This window comes from Struthio camelus, chromosome 2, assembly GCF_040807025.1.
Source record: "Struthio camelus isolate bStrCam1 chromosome 2, bStrCam1.hap1, whole genome shotgun sequence".
In the NCBI taxonomy this organism is placed as follows: Eukaryota; Metazoa; Chordata; class Aves; order Struthioniformes; family Struthionidae; genus Struthio; species Struthio camelus.
The window spans coordinates 136864447-136885407 of NC_090943.1; the positions used below are offsets into that span (position 1 = coordinate 136864447).

General features: G+C 41.5%; 1 protein-coding gene and 1 long non-coding RNA gene across 9 annotated transcripts in view; one reads left to right on the top strand and one right to left on the bottom strand.

Moving 5' to 3' along the window:
* LYN (LYN proto-oncogene, Src family tyrosine kinase) overlaps positions 1-11175 on the bottom strand; it is a 51434-nt gene extending 40259 nt beyond the window's left edge. For 2 of the 8 annotated variants that reach the window (XM_068932686.1, XM_068932681.1), the window contains exon 1: positions 10931-11104. The gene's annotated coding sequence lies outside the window, so the exon portion shown is untranslated. Of the gene's footprint in view, positions 1-10614; positions 10857-10930 lie in introns of those variants that run through there. The other 6 variants (XM_068932685.1, XM_068932684.1, XM_068932689.1 and 3 more) reach the window with 6 other exon arrangements.
* Positions 11159-12713, top strand: LOC138066043 (uncharacterized). Its single transcript, XR_011139221.1, has 2 exons — positions 11159-11279; positions 11787-12713. It is a non-coding gene; the product is annotated as an uncharacterized lncRNA (long non-coding RNA).
* Positions 12714-20961: the final 8248 nt, after the last annotated feature.

The window sequence follows — 20961 nt, forward strand, 5'->3', positions numbered from 1 at the left end:
GAGAGAAATTATAGGTGGCTTCTCCCTGTTCCACTAAGCTTCAGAAGAAGAGATGGGAGAAAGGGAGCAGATTTCTAAGGTTAGCGAATTTGGGACCAATCAAACTCTTTTTGTAATATCACTATCCAGCTATATCCCAACTAACTTTCTAAGTGAAATCTGTCACTCTCCCCTCTCCTAAGGGTGCTAGGTATACTTGCAGGTAGCAGCCAATATCTGAAACCATCATCTCACTATAATAATGCAGTTCAATGCTCAGCCTCCAAATGCCTGGAGGAAAGCATGAACAGGACACTTGTTGGGGAGATTCCTCAATCGCCTGGATCACTAAGGGTAAGAGATGATTATTTATGAACATGGTCTCAAACTAGTTAGGAATATTGTTGGCAATACAGAGTCTTTTCCAGATATGATCTCCTGCTTTGAGATGTATGTGTAATTCAAACTCACAGATACACTGGTAACAAAGAACTCAAATATCATGAAATTATCACAGCACTTCAATGAAAACAAGAGGAAGAACAGCCAGTTCACAGACAAAAAGCCCAGGATAAAGGCTTTGATAAGGGCCTCATGAAAAGCGTACTACTTCTCCTTTGGGTTTATCTCCCGCTTTCAGGTGTATTTAGTGGAATAAATAAACATAAATTACATAACAAATAATAATAACATAATAAACATAAAAATAGAAACATATATATTGCTATAAATAACTATAAAATACATAATACATATTAAATAGTTTAGTGAAAGAAATATCACCACTTTAGTAGAAATTCACTAAAAAAAAAAATAAAGAGTACGATCATCTGTGCCTATTAGCTTTTTTCCCCCCCCTCCCCTCTCCCAGATTCAGGTAACTCTATCCTCACAAAATAAATCATATTGTTACACATCTTACCTATTTTTATGCATTTTACAATCCACTTTCAACATGGATATGATGGTTGTGATTAAATTAGTGCAGAATGACTTCTACATGAATAGCTCTTAACTCTATACCAGCCTGGTCATTTTCTAACCCATATTACTTTTGTACCATGTTGCATGTTCCTCTCTGCTCCATTACTCAGGGGTCTTCTTATCTGCTGTCGTCTCCATGTTTAAATGTTGACACATGTTCATGACCCAACTTACTTGTGAAACACCATTCTTGTTATACCAGGATTATATTATGCCTTGAGCACCTGTTTAAAGCTGCCTAGAGCACTAAATTTCACAAACTACTTACAAGAGGAAATCAGATGTTGCTATCCTCTTCAAAAGCCAACATATAGTTCAGCTACAAAGAAAGTTACTTCTCCAATAGCCTATTTTGTGTTTCATTAGCTGTACTGCCCTGAGCATTAGATATATCCAGAACAACTCTTCTGAAACACAAGCCACTGTACTGGGATATGTAATGTGAATTTAAGAATGAACTTTAAACTTATATGAAAATCTGGGGTTAACTCATTCATGCTGATGAGGGGTAACACTCTCAGCCAGGTTTCAGTTCTTCCTGGAACTTTGTGAACTTTGGACAATTTGTGTTAAGTTGCAAGAGGAAGTTGCAAGAGTTCTTTAAAATCAATGTCAAGAATCCAGAGTCGGTAAATCACCCTAGCAGAAATGAAGTGCTATTTAATGCTATTTAATCTTTTCAGTGATATACAGTTAGCGTTAAATGTTTCTCTCAAAAGTATGCTTGTTAAGAACCACCTGATCTTATTCTCACTGATGTAAGTAGCAGAATCTCCCTTAACTTTGGAGGTGTAAGATTGTATACCATGTTCTGGCCCTTTAGAGGGCTTTTATTTATGACTCATTCGTTTTACATAATTTTAAGCTCTGTGATACTTATATGGGCATGAATCTAAAACATTCATGTTCCAATTGATTTCTTGCCCAGGTGTAGCTAAGCAATTGTTCGCAGGGGGGCAGAGGAAGGGGGAAGAGTATAAAGAGATTGTCTGAAACAACAGTTTGCTACAAATGTAATACAAAGAAGTAATAACTATATGGGACAGAATTTTAGGAGTTTTTTAGATGAATTCCTCGAGATTAGGGTTTTGTGGATACATACACATACATTGCGCACAAACCTACCAAACACTACTGAAGGAATGCAAATTGCCAGTGGTTCAGATCTAAAAATCAGGTATGTAACAACAGAAGCAAATCTGATAGAAGTTTCACTATCAGCCCAGCTTGAGCATGCAGTTTTGTAAGACTGTAAATAGAAACACATAACTGAATGAACAGGGAGCAAGAATTCACATGCAAGTTTCTAAGCATGTTTTTCACGTTTATGGCAAACATGAGGAGGAATAAGTTGTTCTTTGAAAGCTAACTAAAAATAAATATTTGACATTATTCCAATTTTCAGAGCGGAGAGAGAATGGAAATCTGGAAATTCACTTTTGAGAGAAGATGGTGAATAACTGGCATAACAATTCACTTGTTTTCATTCTTCACTTGAGAAAGATCAACTGCTAAGACATATATGTGTTTAAAATCCAAGGTCTCTGTTCCTTAGAGCAACATCTGAACCAAGAACAGCTCCCCAGATCACGGTACCAGAAGCTATACAAGAATACTAACTTAAGTCTTTTTATATTTGATATAAGTTACTCTATACTACATGAAAGCTCCGAGTGGAGGACAGTACCTTGAAGCCAGACTTCAAGAAGCATGCTGCATTTGCTTAATGTGTCAATTTTCTTCATTTTCAGATACTAATTAATACTTAGACTCTGCTGCTACAATTTTGACTATGTCTTGACATCTCTTGTTTTATCTCTCTAAAAACAATAAACATTGCTGTTTTCATAAGGTATCATCATTAGTGGTTTTCAGAGCATTCTTTTTTTTTTTTTTTTTTTTTTTTTTTGCGTTGGCTCCAGCCCTGCTGAATGGTCAAGACCCTAGTAATTGATTGCAGATGCAGACCTAGCAATTACTGTCACAGCCCATTCCACTGAGTCAGGTTCTGATGCTGTAACTGACTGCATGCAACTCCTGTACTTACAAGAGCTCTACAGACTTTGAGAGACAGGCAAGAACTTTGCAGCTAAACAAAGAGCAGGACGTGGACCTTAATGAGTAGGAATGGCAGATTCAGACTCATGGTAAACTAGAGGTCCACAACAAGAATTATTTTCGCATGTGTACTGTGGACTGCAAAGATTTTACAGCACTCTTATTACGAACATACTGGCTACTCAATAAAATTTATAGCCTTTATAACTTCAGATATCAAATATGTGGCTCATAAACAGGCTACATGATTATATTGTACCAAACAAAACCATTTCACACTGTGGGCAAGCTCCATTGCTCACAGGTGATTTTTGCACTCACAGGCCACCCAGCTAACTTTCCAAGCAATAACTAAGAGTAAATCAGTGTTCACAATGGTTACCGAGTTTGTTTCAGGATACTATAACAACTCCACAATGAACCATCACTTGAATCCCATAGAATTAACCGTTGTGTGATGAAGACATTTGAAAAGCAAGTGGTACTGCTTCGTTGTTGGGCATGCACAAGAAGTTCTCAGGGCATCAGAAAACATACAAGAAAAGATGTAGAGGAGACATTTGAAGGCTCTGGGAGGTCAGAATTGGGGCTGTTGCAAGGAAGTAAATGCAAAAAAAAAAAAAATCAGAGAAACAATGAGATAAGAGGAGATAATAAAATAAGAACTCAGAGTGACAACTAATGGGCAGAGAGAACTACAGTCCCTAGGGAAGCACATTTTCTCAATGAGCGCAACAAGATACAAAGTACATAACAAACATAATGTAGTCACATCACTGAAAGTTTTCTGTTCTCAAAGAAGCAATGACTTTCCTGTGCCATGTTATACCAAACGTCTTGCTGGTTTTGCTTTTATCATAGGATCAAAGAAAAAGACTTGTGCTATACACAAACACATTACAGAAAAGAATATTTGATTCAAATAAGCTATTCAAATGATGAATTTTGCATTTGTATCCAATGCTCTCAGACTTTCTAAATGCTCCATCTAGAGCAGAAACATCTCACCTGAAGCCCCTTTCTCCCACTACTCCACAGCACCAGCCAAGTCTCTTTTCTGCATGCCTGCTCCGCTGGCAGTTGGTTCTACAAAACTTCTGCTGTCTTCTCTGTGCTAACTTTCTTAAGTTTCACTTTCTTAAAGTTTCTCTTCATGGACAGAGCATATGGGGCATGTTGACACCAGGGAGCACAGCACAGAAATCCTGGAACTGGAGCAGTTGCCATAGCACAAAACACCCCCACTACCAAGCCCTGCTTTCTTCTTCACAGGCCAGCACACATGCTGGTGTGTCCACATCGTGCTCCACTGAACCTGATAGATTTACAACAATAGTCAGTACTGGCTTGAAAACTCTCCCCGTATGCCACTGCACACCACAGAAACACCTGCTGCATACCAGAGAAACAAAACCTGACCAGAACAAAAGGTAGAAGCAATATCACAGAATGGAAAACGAGGGGATAGCAGACAATCCACTCTTACCATTTTCACGACAGACACTAACCTATTTTACGTAAGCTTGAAGGACACTAGTTTAAAAATTAAATGTGGTAAACAGCGACGCAGTTGACTCTAAAGATAGACTACACCTACACATAATACATACTCTAATTAGAAAGGTCTTAGTGGTTGCCTGTAGTAGTACAAAGCTGCCTTTTAAGGAGGTAGAGTCTTCTCAAAATACTGTGAAGACCATGTTAGTATTGTCAGGTTGGTAGGCTAGAGAACATCACACCTCTACAAGAGGCTGAGGGCACATATTCATTCCTACGCACATATTCCCTGAAAAAGCAATACAAGGAGACTACAAAAGACAAGTAGAGTGTTAAAGCTGCCGAAGCTTATTTTTTGAAAGGGGAAAAAAGAAAAAGAAAAGCTGCTCTGCAGAGATCCAAATCAAGAGATGAGGTAAACAGCTTATATCACAAACATTCCTTAAGACAAAGCTGGAGATAAAGAAATAACATAATATTGTTTTTGAAATAAAAGAACGATAGGAGAAGAAAAAAAAAAGAGTAGTAAGAAGGGAGCACAGCTACAGCTGGATAAAGGTTGAAGTGTGGCTTTTTCAAGGAAATAGGGGGAAAAAGAAAAAAACCCCAGTATATTAATATTAATGAATGTATTCAAGAGAGTGCAGCTCTAAGGCTTTTCAGCCACACTGGTGAGTGTCATGGTAGAGGGATGGGAAATGCTACCAAGTAAATTAAGTGAGAGATTTTTCAAAAATGGTAAGCTCTCCTAGTCAGGCCTAGTGGGAGTACTCATGTTCACTGCCTTCTTAGCAGAAACACAATCAGATAGGCCATCTACATGCCAAGAAAAATAGGCTTAGCATTCACCCTTAATATGCCCAAATGCTTCTTCGTTGGCGCCAGGATAGCTGCTTCAATATCTCTCTCAGCTAGTGGAAGTACAGCTGGAAATCAGTGAGAGCACAAAGACCTTGCAGGACAGAAAAAGGAAGACAAAGTGCCACACTTGCAATAAAGTCAGAGAGTTGCTTAAAAGACAAATTTCCCTACCCTTCTTGTGGGCTGTAACACTTACCTCTAGCCTTTCTATAGTTTAGCAGATCTTTTGCAATGGTAGTTCTGTAGTTATAATCTACTCTGAATCTCATTTGCATGCTCTGCTACCCCATAACTGCACATTCAAATTACTCTTGCAATATATTTTGAACACGTTGAACCCAGAACATCCAACATAGGATTTCCTCTTTCCCCTGCCCATCTCCTTCCTGAGTATTTACCAAAAACTTTCACTTCCTCAGAGGCACGTGGTAGGCCTGGGACTTGCCCTAGAGAAAAACAGTTTCTGTCCACTGAGTCTAAAGAACATAAGCTTCATGATGCTGGTAAGGGATACCAGAGCAGGCAGTTTCAATAAATGTGATACATACATTACTTTTCAGATCTTCTCCTACTTGATTGATGCTACTGGGAAATATCACATTTATCAAGATAGAGGCCATAAAAGAGACACACATTTATAAATAATGTCACCATTATGCAGGATTTCACTAAACATACTCATACCTTTTAACATTCATTTTGTTGGAAGCCCCTAGTATAGCCATAAACAGAAAGAACAAACCTGTTCTTCAGTCAAGCATACTTCTGCATTAACTCTTGTAATATCATTATTTCAGTTTATGCCCAAGAAAAGGCCTAAATATAAGGTATCGTCAAAATATTCATCAAAACAGTTTGTATGCACACATCTGTGCAAACTAATGAAGGAGACGTGAAAAATAAGGCAATATATTATAATATATATATAATGTATATCTGTTTCTCCCATCAGAAAACCCACCTAATAGAGTATCTTTTTGTTGATGAACTTCCTGAAATTGCTTTCTGTTAAATCAACAAAGAAGCAGTTAAGAATATATTTCTGAAAGTCCCTTCCCTCTGAACTTTTATCATCTCTAACTTTAAGTAGTCTTCTAAAATAGAGGAAACTGCAGAAAACACAATTCTAGAAAAGTAACTGTGTCCCATACTTTAATCCCTAGGGCACGCTATGAAATTCTTTAGTTTGAGATGGTGCAATTTGCTATTACATGTAACTTCAAGAAATGGCTTAGTCACAAGAACGTGTGAAGTAAAAGCAGGCCTTCACAAAGTAAGTAAGTAGCAAATTTTTTAACCACAATTTAGACAGGAAGAACTAGACTCAGGCTACATACAGCAGAGATCATAAAGGAAGAAGGACACATTGTTTAGACTGTTTATCATTTTAATACGTTGAACTGAGTACTATTGTTAGTACTTTGAACTGAAGTGAGATAGTAAGCTGCACAAGCACAGGAACGAATTGTAGATACTTAGGAGGCCAGCAGTTGAAAAAGATAGACAATGCTGTCCTAAGATACAGCAAATACTGGCTCAAGTACTTCCCGTTTCTGCTCTTTCCCTAATTGCTGGCGCCTATCCCTTCTCCCCTTCACCTTTCCCTGCTCTCCTCCTCTTTCTCTCCCCAGCAAAGTATTCTGCCAAAATATCATCTCGGTTCTCATGTTCAGCTGACAAAAGTAACTAATCTGTTTGGCTCCAACGAGTAGTTCTTTAGGATGCACAACAAATACAGGTGTTTCAAGAAATATTTCCCACACAAGATGAATTCTGCCTTTACATTTTGTTCCATGAAGCCACATTTTCAGGGAAGATGCTGAAGACTACCATGACTAATCGAACCCTGGAAATCACCACATCTAATGACAAAGTCAACAGGAAATGTATTTCAATCAAGCAAAAATAAATAAGAAAGCACAGACTGTTCCATCCTTCCCTGAAGGACAATTACCATTTAAATCTAAACTAAGAACATTCAGACTAAGGACAGTTACATTATACCTGCAATTTTATTAGTAGAAACTAAAATTCCCTGAGAAGCGATTAAAGTTACAGTTGTTCACAGTATGGCAGACTCCTATCCTTGTTTGCTTTACTGAAGATTGTTTTCATACAAATGTAATTTTAAAATGTTAATCTGCATAGTGTGCTGAGTCATGGCTTGGTAAGTCTCAAGTCCTTCTATCTATAACGTCTTTAGCACTCATACACTCATATGCAAGAGTGGACACACCTAGATGGGAGAAAGAAAGTAGCAGTTCATTGACAGGAGTAGCAATATGGTCAGCAAGGAAAAAATCCTTCCAATTCACAGAAGAACAACTGGTGCTTCTGCAGAATGAACCTGTTCTTCTTAGAGATAAAAATCATTTAAAGATAAAATAATAATTAATACTACTTAACAGAGTCACACAGTTTTGTTTAATTACATTTACACACCCAGCTTAACGGCTTGAGAAGAAAGTATCACCTACAACACACAAAGCTCACGCAGCCCTGAGGATCCCAGCCAAGGGATTCTCTCATTGCTTGCATTATCACATAATGTCTTATATCCTTTAGGCATCACTGATACTGTAGAAATACAACTCTGTTTACAGCCATGCTACCACAGGCAGAATGCTAGGAGTCCTATTCTACAGCTAACTTTTTTTTTTTTTTTCCCCATCAACTTTTGAAAAGGCAGTATCTACCGCAAGGGTAAAACTTACTCTCTATTTCCCCAAACACAAGGAATAAAGTCCTGTCTACCCTTTACTCAGAAAATGCACATACGGAAAGGAGGAAAGACTCTGTCGCCTTCTCAGACCACCCTACCCTTTGACAAAAATTAAAACTGGCTCGTGGCCAATACCTTCCCGTCCAAAAAACTCAAAGGCACCCATGCAAATAACATGTGATGCACAGAGAGAGGCACACAGCTCCTTTTCATCATGGAGATGGAATCATATCTGAGACTAAATACTGCAATACTTAAATTTTCCTGAGTAACTATAGATAGGCTAAATGCCACGCTCTAACAAGAAAAACACCAAAAGCAGTGTTTTCAGTCTTGCAGGCCACCATGCTGAAGCTCAGCTACCAAGCTGAGCCAGGAGGGCTTTAGAACTCTTTCGCTGCCTGTTCAAGGGATTCCTTCCAACAAGACCTGCTACTGTGTGAGGCTATTTATCTTACAAGAGCCAACAAGGTCATAGGAATATATCTTACTTCAATTATACAGATAAAATGGAGGGAAATAGTGTAATAAAAGTTATTTATATATTCATAAATACATATAGAAGAATTTCATATTTAAGGAGAATCTATCTAATACTCTTGAACATATAACATATTAAAAAAACGGGAATATTAAACCTCTTAAAGGCAATACGGTCTAATCTCATAGGTGAAAGTTTCACAATTGATTGTACTGTCAGAAGAAGCATTGCATAAGTCCACTGGTCATGGTAATTATAAGGAAAGACCCAAGGCTTGTCCTAGTCCCTGTGCATTTACAGAGCAAAAAGGCATATTTACTCAAAAAACTACAGGGGAAAGGCTCAGTAACTTCAAGTCAGCAAGTTATCATACTGGCAAAAATGCTCATTCTAAATCATTACAATTAAAAATCTACATCATTACAGTTAAAAAAAAAATCTCAACAGCATACAGGTAAAGCAGATCTTTATCTTAATAAATCAAGAACTCTTTTCCAACTAGTCTGTAGCTCGTCAGGCTGAAATGAAAAAAAAAAAGCTAGAAATCTCAAAAGAGATCAACAGAATGAAATAAATGTTGACTTCAAAGTTCATTAATTTTTAATTCTTGCCCAGGACTTCATAACGTCCTATTAACAGTATCGAACTGTTTAGCTTGTTGCTACTTTATCAGAGAAAACTATTTTATTCTTCTTACCCACACTTGCAGTGTTGGTAATACTTATTATAAAGATATAAAGTCTGGACATATAAAACCTAAGTCACATCTATGCTGCATTCAATACAAGATTGGAAACAATCCAGACAATTTCCTTATCCCCTCTGTGAAACTAAACCACATTTCCTCAAGATAATTTAGCAATTTCTCCCAAAAAATCTTTATGATATTCCTTTGTTTATAGCTCTTTATTAATACTAAGATGAGTATAGACTTATCTACCAGTCACTCATACTTAACAGATACTCGCGACTAACATTAAGATACCTAAGTTATAAAAGTCTTCAAGGTACCCTGTGGGATCAAGCTAAAGAGTTTCATTTCTGATTCGTATTTCGGTGTGCTAAAGTACATTAAGAGCGACTGGACTGGCATTTTTTCAAAGGTGGGAATGAAAGACGACATGAGGTCTTGATTTGGGGGGTTAGAAGAAAGAATAGAATAAGAATTCAACCTTTGTGCTCTTTATGTATATTCACAGTAATATGGTCTGGCTAAACAAGTTTTAGGTGTTAATCAGTGCCAACAGAGAGATCAGTGAAATAGCAAGATGAGTTCCTGCACACCTATTAAGCGCAAACACATAAAATACAAGTTTTCAACAGAAATTCTAAATGCAGAATCTTTACTGAAGGTGAGGCATCAACTACGAAGATCTAGCTTGACTTTCAGATCCTAAATTAAGTTTAGGAAGGAGAAAACCCCTCAGGGCTACTCCTTAGGCATACAGTATCATTGCTACAGCAGCAGTAAGATACACCATGGATGAAACCTCACAGTGCTGTTTTTCTCTCGTTTAAGCAGAAGTACATTGGAATACAGAGTTAAGAGGAAGCAGCTTCAACTTGGAAGATGCTCCAGGAACTAGCCTACTGAAAAACACGGTTAACAACAAACACACAGAGACGGCATTCTCTCTCTTGAATAAATTAAATCTATTGCCTTAGCTCGGGTCACAGACTGCAGACCTGGATCAGTGAATTTTATATGCTTCCCAGCGCGAAACCCTCAGAAGACCTTAGCCCTGAAGATCGTAACAAGCCGCTCTTTTGAGAGCTATGTTATTTATTTGCTGTATTTCCTTTAAAGCGCCATCTATTCCCACCGGGGAGGTCGGGTGGCAGCGACACCTCCTCCCGGAGGCTGCAGGGAGGGCAACCCACCCTGAGAGGTAACTCCGGCCTCTTGTAACCGGCGTTGCCCGGGAGCACGGCCCAGCCCGGCCCGGCGCCCTCCACCCCCGCCGCTCCCTGCTCCGAAACGGCCGCGCCCCGGCCGCCGGCCTCGCCTCACGCTGCCCCCACCGTGACTGACCTGGGGACCCCGGCCGGGCTTCGCCATCCTGCCCCCCTGCCCCACCTCGCCCATTAGCCACCGGCGGCAGAAGATGTCGCCTTCGCCGCGGTGGCCGCCCAGCCGGTCGCCCTCCTCCTCCTCCTCGGGCTGTTAACTCCGGCCCCTGGGCGAGGCGGCGGCGCTGCGGGGGGTCGCGGCGGCCGCAACGGCTGCGCCCGGCGAAACCTGCCCGGGCAGCCCGCCCCGCCGCCAGCCTGCCTGCCGGCGCCGCCCGCCCGGCGCGCCCAGGGGCCCCGCGGCCGGCCGCGCAGCGTGCCCGCGCGAAGGCACTTACTTTCCCGGGCGCGAAAGTTGGGCAGCAGCGAGGAAACTCCACGGTTACTGCCGGGCGGGCTGTGCCGTGCCGCAGCAGCGGAGAGGGGCTCTTCCCGCGGAGGAGGCTGTCGTCTGCGCGGGCGGGCGGCGAGGCGCGCAGGGTCTGGGCGCGGCGGGGCGGGCGGGGGAAGCGCTGAGGCGGCAGCTGCTGCTGCCCCGCAGCCGGTGCAGCCGGCGGAGGAACTTCGCACTGTTTCAGGCGGCTGCCTCGGGAGTTTTTTTTTTTTTTTTTTTAAGTTTACTTCCTGGTATTAGATGAGATTTGCATATAAAGCAGCGAGGACTGAGCGGGGCGAAAGAGGAAAAAGGTTTTAGTCGCCGCATATCGGCCGCGCCGCTCGGGTCGGGGTGTCTCACAGCCGGCGGGGGGAGGGGCGGCTCCCCCGGGAGGGCGGGAAGGCGGCGGCGGCGGCGGCGGTGGTGGGGGGCGGGGGGGGGCTCCTCTGGCTAAATAATAACATCCTGCGCAAAGGGCCGGGGGGGGGGGGGACAGCGGCCGCGTCCCCGCCGTGTCCTGCCTGAGCCCCCGGCAGCGCCGCGGTCGGGCCGCCCTCCGAGGGCGCGGAGCGAACTGCGGGCACGGAGCGCGGAAGGCCGTTAGGAGCGGCGGGGTAACGAAGGACCGTTAGGCGCTGGGCGGCCGCCTGGGGAGCAGAAACGGCGGTGTAGTGCCGCCAGCGGACTAGAAGACCGTCGTGAACGTCTCCAAAAATCAACTGTGGCCACTTCTAAGACCCATGGGAGCCTGGCTTGGAAGAAAACAAAGAACAAGCAAATGAGATAAGTTTGTTTGTTTGTTTGTTTTGTAAAAAAAGGTTTGCTGCCCTGTTGAAAGGTGAAAACGAGATATTGTAGGTCAACAGATGTTCAAAGAGGCGATACGGCTGCGTGGACATAAAACCTGGACAACGCAGTTGGAAAGCTCTACAAGAACTGGAGTCAAGGCGTGAAGCACGCACTGCCAGACCGCCTGAGGAAGTTTGAGGTGTGGAGGCTTTGAAGACCGAATTTCAGAAGAAAAGCTTTGAAGCTTCCCACACAAAGTGCTGAGGACAATGGGGGCAGGTTTGAGGGATGGTCAAAGTGGTACTACAAGCAAAACACAAAATGCTCAAAGGGGGTGAAGTGCGTCTATACCCTTTTTGAAGTCCTCCAGTAAGGTCTAACTGTGAGTTGGAGCTACCTGAGGAGCTGGCTAGGACTCCCAGTGGAGTGTCCAATAGGTGAAAATGGCTTAGTGCAGCTCACATCCTATGAGTTTAAGAGGAGAACCTGAAAAATATCCAGGAAAGCAAACAGTGGCAATCGGATTTACGTATCTTTGGCATGGATGCAAAGGCTTGCCACGCAGTGACGTGCAACAATTGCTTCATTGTAGTCTGCGCTGCAGTCCTAGGTTGGGACTGGAGCATATAGGCCACTACCTTATACCTTATACAGAAGACTTGGTCCCTAGAAGCAGTCAGAACATAATTTGTCATTTTTCTAAACCAGTCCCAGATGTCCCTGGATATCCGCAGAGCTATGAAAAGTGGAAGGGAAAAGTTGCTTTTCTTCTTTGAACTATATCGTCAGTGACCTGACTCTAAAAATATTTTAAGATGAGGTTGTTGGAAATTCTTTCAAGTTCTGCTAATGAAAGTTGGTGAAGATTTTCTCCCTTTCCCCAACTTATGTGAAGTTGTTTAAAAAGAAAACCTGGTGAAAAAATTGTGTAAAAAAGAAATACCTGATTTAATTTACATTGTCTTTGGGTTTTTTTTTTTTTTGGATTCCAAATTTGGATTCCAAAGATCTGTCCAAAAGTGAGTTACTTTAGAAATGCTATCACTGTGGCTCATGAGAATGAGGCACTGTTAGTGCCTCATGCTTCCATTGTCTTCTATAGGACAAATTCCTTGAACTTGTCTCTTCCTCCTTGGAAAGAAGTGGTGCAGAGAGCTCACATCTGTATTACCCTCCCTTCTTTCCTCCCTATTTCCTCTTTCTCTTCCTGTTAACAAGTATTCTGCTTCGTTTAAAATTCACTCCCTCATATCAAAGCATTAATATAAATAAAAATAAGTTTTCGAAATACGTAACAGTCTAGAAAAATAAGTCTAGAAAAATAACTTATTACCTGTAATATGATTAATTCAGAAAAAGTCAAAAAGCTATTGAATTATACTTGGGAAGCTGCTGTGCAATATTAGATTCAGGAAGCACAGCAGAAACTCATCAGTTCTACCTCTGAAGAACTAAAATGAAAAGAGGTTGGATGAGAATGGATATACTGTGATTTGTAAGAAGAAGAAACAAAGACAGGTAGTTAATATTATATGAAATAAATCACCATTTTATGCCTCTTAGTTCTCTCTGATAAGAAGAATCCATACAAAATCTGCCTTGGGAATTGTAAGCAGGAAAGGAACTACCCCTGTTATTACCTATTTACCAAGAGGAAAACCAGAGCTGGCTCCAGCCCCCCTACTACTCCCTAGGTCTACTGTTAATCACATTTTTTAGAACTTGTCTTTGTGTTTAGATCAAGAAAGATGGGAGGTGATATGAGGCATGAAAGAAACTCCAAGTCTGTCACTGAAATTCTTGTAAGAAAAGCTGAGAGTCGTGTTAGCCAGTCAGCGTTCGTACTCTGCCGTTGATTTTCTGCTTTGGGAGCCTAATGTAAGTCATTCGGAAAACTCTCAGCCTATTTCTATACTAGTAAATTAAACATGCCTGTGAGACAGTTCTGAGGCCAACAGGCATTGAAATGGTCTGTGTCCACACTGTTAAATTCTCTTGGCATCCAGAAGAAGGTGGCTACATGCAAACTGTTATTTGAATGGTCTCTGGCACATGCTAACTAACGGCTAGATCAGCTCTGGAAGCTTTTTTGAGAGTGCTAGTTGGCCTGTGCCAGCGATCAGTCTAACAATTTGTCAGTAAACTCGGAGCTCCAATATCCAGGAATGTTCTCTTGGACACTATATAACTCCTGGCATGCACATAGCCCTATAGACCCTGCAACAGTCCAGTTAGTCCTATCCATGTAGGTCCTACCCGTGTACCTACATATTGCACCTACCCAAGTAGGTAGCTACTGATCCACACTACAGTCAGGGTTTGGATTGTATCTGTGAGTAGGCAGTGACACAAACAGTAGGGGAGAGCAGCTCTGGACAGTAAATCACACCTTGTCACAGATAGTGAAAAGATAATGGATTTCAAATGACAATTTTGTCTCTCTACGCTTTTATATATTCCTTAATCTCATAGTTTGTGAATACCTTATGCAGTATCTTTGAACACAAAAGCAGAACAGGAATAGAAAAATGCTAGTGATGAAAATGTGAGGGGAATAACCAGAGGAAGAGCAATTTGAGAGCAATCCCAAGGCACACTTACGTTCATTCAAACAAAAAAGTAGGGAAAAGATCATTTTGTTCAAAAATACATTTAAAAGAATTTAAATTCTTTGTAGCAGAACAGGGAAAGAGAGAGCACGTAGGAAAGCAAAGATATATATAAAACATTAAAACATCTGGCTTTGTAGATGGAGCCAGTTTTGGAAACTGGGACTCAACCTGTTGACACAGTAAAATGTCCTTTCTCTAGAAATTCAGCATTTACATGGACACTTCCTGCATTGTTGCATTGTATTCTATTTCTTCCTTGAAGGATTAGTGTTAAGCAGTTAAGGTCCAAATTGTTTAGCTGCTTTAAATTAATATAGTGATTTTTAACAAGCGGAGAAGAATGGATTTTAAAAAATGAGCTCCTTCACAAAGTTTTTTGGGGGAAAAACTATTAAAAAAACAGAAAGTAAAAGAGCAATATATTTTTGCATTCATTTGCCATTCCCTCCTTTCTTATAGTACCTTAAGACTAGGGGAAGCTGTATTGAACCAAGTAAGAAGAGTATTTACAAAATTTATTCTCAGAAATGTGCTTCTCATGTGATGCAGATTCTGTTTGGTTTTGTTTGTTTGTTCAAAGAAAAAGAACATAGGAAAGCTTGAAACAACAGGGTAATGCACTTATATGTGTGGATATTCATCAGTTCCTCTTCCCAGTTCTAGTTTGGAGCCTGGGAAAACAGGCTATGCTGCACTAAAGAAAAATGAAAACAAAATGTTCTAAATTTTAATTGTAGTCCTATTGTGATTATTTGAAAGGCATCATACATTAATTTATAATCTTGTATGCTAAAAATTTTTAAATGACTAAAAACACTTTTGAGAAAAAAGCACAAATAACTACATTGAGTCAACCTGCATTTGACCCATCATTCAGACTAACACTACACTTATTCAGTAGGTTAGATTTAGGAAAGTTGGCATCTTTCCTGTACTCAGTAGTCTGCCTAATGCAGCGTCTGTTACATTTTATTACATTGACATTTTCTGGCCATATATCCTATATTCACTCTTATTTAGTTCATCTAGTTAATTCCATAATAATACAGCACACAGGAAAAATGCTTACCTTGAGATGCTTTTCTTCTGGAAGCTTAGAAAAAGCTGCTTCTTCTGTGTCTATGCTGCTATCTTAAATATTTTATTCACCTGCTTTAAGCTTTTAAACACAGGAATCTTCTTTTTTTTCCCCCCCTTGTTTCATGAATGTGGGCAGAAAAAATGCTAGTTATTGAACTAAAATATGCCCAACACTGGAAGCCAATTGTAGAACCTCTTGCAATGACCTAGGTTGTGTTTGTGACATGGTATTGGTGAATATCCTTATAGAGTGAGAAGAAGGCCTACGTGCATTCTATAGAATATCTTGGATTACCTTTTTGTAGGAATGACAGATCAAATAAAAGATCTTCAGTAAAATAAGAGAAATAATCAAAAATGTAATTAAGATCGATCTGAAACTGAGGAACAGGCCCACACATTTCTTGATTCTCCTGAATATCATCTTATTCACACAGCCAAGAAAATGAGCTGAACCGGGACGTTCCTCACAGCTTGTTCCTGCAGACTGTAATAAGGAGGAGCAGGCAAACAAGTGGTTCCAGGAGCCCTTTGCTTTCAAAGAGTTGAAAGTAGCCATTTGTAGATATTCTTATTGGCCTGAAGAGACTGCCCATGCTATTGAATGGTGCGTTTAATTTAGGTTTAATTTAAGACACAATTTTATGATCACTAATATTAAATTACCTGAGAGAACAGATCTGAACTAATTTAGGGGCAGGTGTATGATCATTTCAAATCAGCAAGATCACAAAGTCATGAAAACATCTCTGTCAGCGTTTAAGCTACTCCTGGACAGCTGCAGTAGCAGTGGGAACGCAGTCCTGTTCCTGGCCACAATCTTAACAGCAGTATGAAGCATCCTCGTGCCCCCGCAGCGCCCCTGTGGCTTTCCTTTTGCTCTAGGATAGCATGGAGCATCAGGCAACGTATGTGGACATTGAGTTACTGAAGTCAGAGGTGGTAGCATTGATGGAGGCATTAGGTACTGATTACAGTTATCAGCCCCTTCTTTCAGGACAGGTTTTGTGGGAAGGGGGAGCACTTACCTGGAACAGAAGATGGCCATCGAGAAAAAAGTTGCTGTCATTCTTTGAAACCTTGAACCACCTGACTTTTCCGGGTCTGTTACCAGTCAGCCTGGGCTTAGGAAAGTGACATCTACTTGTGTGAGTTAATAGGTGACATCTGCCACCAACAAGGTTCTCAGCCTGCACCCTCTGCGGACACACAGGACGTGTTGGAAGGCTCCACTACCCATAATAGCAACAGGATAAGGTGATTTCTTTATTCCCTGCCTCCTCACGTGGCACAGTTTCTCACGAGCAAGAAGTCAAGAGGAGTGATAGAGAGCCATCATGCTCATTATAGATACTTTACAGCTGTGAACTCAGGCTGGCTGGTCTGGCAAGGCATATGGCACTCACCTCTTTCATAACTCATGCCTGTCTGATGTTCTGCAGCCATGCCAAGCACCAACCTGCTGCTGAGCCCATTTGGAGCAAAGGAGTTGTGGAATCACCCTGGTACTGGATGAGTCTGCCTACCTCTTGTTACTTGCATTTAGCAGTAATATAGCCATTTCCAGAACCTCTTGCACTGCTACCTGAGTGCTTCAGAATGGTTGTGCAATGGGTCTAAAAGGAAGCTGGGGCCTATTGAACTGCTCTTCCAGACTAGATTCCTGTTGTTGTGTTATTTCCTTCATAAAAATTCAGAGAATCAAAAGAGCAGATGCTGGCAGGATAGGAGTGTAGCAAGTAGAACTACAGCAGTCCGTCCACCAGCTGCAGCTTGTTCATTTCCTGTGAAAACTATGAGGGTCACACTGTCAGGGACAACCTGTCTAATTTTTTTCTGCCTAGTGGTTGACACCTGTTTGCTGTAACTTGAAACCATGCATATGCTGGATGTGAGCAGCAAATCAGCTTTTCTCTGACTTTCCTGTTCCCCGTTACCGCTTGCCCCTGAAGCCCTTTGCATGCTATTCTTGGATTCAGGCCTTACTGACTTTGAAATCCCAGCTGTGCCATCCTATCTGTCCCAACTCTGCGGCTTTTAGCCCCAGGCCTTGAAATCTTTGAAATTTCAAAGCATAACATCTCTGATGCCATCCAGCACTGACATGAAAACCCACAAAGACGACTCTAAGCTGGAAACAAATAAAAAGTACAGGAAGTCATTGAAAAACAAATGCAAAAAGAAAATCATGTTTTGAACAAAATTGGGCATGGTGGCTATTTCCAGACATAAATGAACGGTGTGGAAGACACTGCCACAGCTCTTGTCTAGGGTCAGGTTGTAGCAAGAGTCTCAGTGATGACCATACGGTGTCTTCTGCAGGCAATGCTTGCTCTGCAAGGAATTTTCCTTAGCAGCTGCTGGGCCTTGGGTAAGTTATCTGTTGTGGAAGTGTTTAGGATGGGATATGAAGGGGTCAGAATGGCCAAGTTTGAGGTAGCAGGAGCTTTTAAGGGAGCAGGAACTTCTGATGTTCGCTATGGGCACCACTAACCTGCTTTGAGTCTATGCTAAAGCTTGTTAGGTCAACAGCAACTGCGTTTGTCTCCTGGCTCAACTCTGTGGGTGTCCTAGGATGCTTTATCTAATCCAGGGCAGAGTCTGCTGTTCTTTCTGCCACAGAATTGCTTTAGTAAGAGAACAAAGTAGTCATTGTTCTTTCCTCAGCTAAACAGGTTGCTAACCTTTCTAAAGGTTATTTGAAGGTTAATACCAACAGCTTCTCCCCTGCCTGGATCTGCTCAACTGCTAGTAGCTACCATGTGCTTACTCTTTGGATAAGCTGCTTCCAGGCCATGAAGGGCTATGTGTTGGCTTCACTAAGGGACAGAAAATCTGTGTGGGTGCTAGGTTTGGGGGGAGGGGGAGGTCCCAGGATGAGTGGAAGCACATACACTCCTGAAGGATGTGTGGCCCGACACACTGCCTTTGAGATAGAAAATACAGTGGGCCTGCAACAGGGTGGAAGACAGTGAAGGTGAAACCTCTTCTTCAGAGACAAGCCTAACTCTGGACAATGTGGCAAGTGGTTCTTCCAAGGAAGGCGATTGCTGAGGATAAGAAAGCAATGCTGGAACATGCTGGGATCCCAGACCTGGAAGACTTTCACGGTGTGCAGTGTGACCATGGCAGACAGGGGGACACTCAGGGTAGTAATGGGGAGGTTCCTTATGGTGCAAGCCTGGGACAACCCAAGGCAGAAGCCTCTGGAACAGGCTTAGAGGAATGCAAGAGTTAGGAGCAGCATTCTAGATCACTTACTAGATAGCTTGTTAGCAAAGCCCTTGAGAGCAGAATGAATGCCTAAAAAAGATATCCCAGAAAAAGAAGACTAGCACTCTTGGAGCATTTGGAAATAGAGCTTTTGGCTACCAAGAGTGTATCCATTCTCCTTAGCTTCTTTTTCATGGTGGGCAGGTCATTGTGCTCAAACTCTTCGTCTATCTTAAAGGGAGTGACCTGACTTATGATGAAGAGAAGCCCTCAAATCTCTGCCATGGAGAGATGGGCAGGCAACACCTGGCCTTTCCTTTCTATTGGTGTCCCTCATCATCTCGCAGAACTGTTCAGAGACTTGTCTTTCACCCTTAACTTCTGCAAGTCCCTTTGATGTCCCCACTGAAGCATCTGCGGGAAATAATGAACTGTTCCTTTAAATACATTGGCCACAAAGTTCTGCAGCATAGTGCAGTGTAAGTGGTGGAACTGGGATGGACAGCTTTGGAGGAACACCAGCTATATTTATGGCTTGCAGTGGGCTTATTTTAGCTAGCTTGGAGCCTGGCTCTAGGTCAGCAACAGTGCTTATGGCCAGACTAGCTGTACGAATGTTGAGGCAAATGCAAGGCTTGAGGAAAAGATCTGATGAAGAGATCTGATGCAAGACAGCAATCTAGGAGAAGATCTGTCACAAAGAACCCTGACTACAGTGTGTGCAGACACATTAGAGATGGCCAGTGTTTCTAAGATCATAAGCTTCCTGGTGACATCCAGGGATCATTATCTTTAAATAGAATGAGCAGAGTGGAGGCAAGAGGGTAATGGAAGACTCCTGGGATATGGCGAGCTGCGGGACACGCACTGAAGTTGTGCTACAGCAAAACTACTTAAAATATGTTAATACAAAGTTAAGCCATCAAAACTTTTTACCATATGTGCCAGGGCAGTTCTCTGCATGAAATGGCCACTGCAATTTTGATCCAGTACTATTTCAAAAAAAGATTTACTGTTGTATTGAACGACAGCCTTAGAGGGGTAGGGATGGACAATATAAACACGTCTCAAATGCCAACAATTTAAGACCCCCCCCCGGGGGGGGGGATAGAATTAGGCTAACACTGTAGATAACATGCACATTAAGAACCGTCTGATTAACTAAGTTAATTTTCATCTGTATGAAGTCAAATGGCAAGTATCTGGGCATTTTTTTCTGTGGTCCATACGCTAATGTAAAATTGTATTAAATTTAGCTTTCCATGGACAATTCAAACAGTTTACACTGCTAACACAAGATTATTAGTGCAACTCACGATTAGGTTCCACATGTGCACACATGGCTGTCACCAACCCAGCCCTCTTATTCAAAAAAAGTGAGCTAATCCTCAGAAGTAAACCAAATGTGCTCACTGAAACAGAAATGCCCTCTGTAGTCCCCATAACACAAGAAATGCTTACACTAGGCATGCAAATCACACAGCTAATTTGCTATTTGTGGGAATGCATTGCCATTTGCAGCTGTGAGGGTCCTGGGGAAATGTGCAAGCTCGGTGATAAACTGAAGGAATCCATCTTTAACGTTCATACTCAAAGTGTGTACTACCCATTAGATTCTAATCTAATTCCTATCTACTATCTAAGCTACTGTACAGAGAGTTTTTCCTATTTTACAGCTTCTGCTAAATAAAGCTGGTGAAAGTAGACAAAATAAATATTGTTTGGGGCCAGAACCTCTGTTGAATGCAAGTTAAAGAAATCTTAAGGACACTACTTCTTTTCCAACTCTTTCATTTCCCAGGAAATAGGGACCTAAAGGGAGAGTGCGGTATCAGAACCAGCTAGAAGTAGTGTGCCTGCTAAGGGATTCCCAGCTTCTTGGCTATCCTCACCAAAAGAGCTAAATTAGATTCTATCTCTTTGAGGCTCAAATGGGACAGAACCGGCCAGAGGGTTTGAGTCTGCATGTTCTCCTACTTCTCTGTCTGACTTCTGATCGCCTCTTCAATATGGGATTTAGACTTGGTATGCTATGGAATGATATGCTAGCTACAAATATGTAACCTGCCTCTGTAATTTTTCTAACGCTTTTTATTAATAACATCATTATTTCAGTATAAATCACAGTTCTAGGTAAGAGCTGACATTTATTCAGCTGATTAAGTAGACTGATTAGTTATAAAAAATAAAATGATAAAAATGAAAAAACCAACACCCACAGCAGAGGTGGCTACATGCTTCAAAATTTGCAGATATATCTGAAAATATAAAATATGTACTTGGCAGAGTAATATAGTAT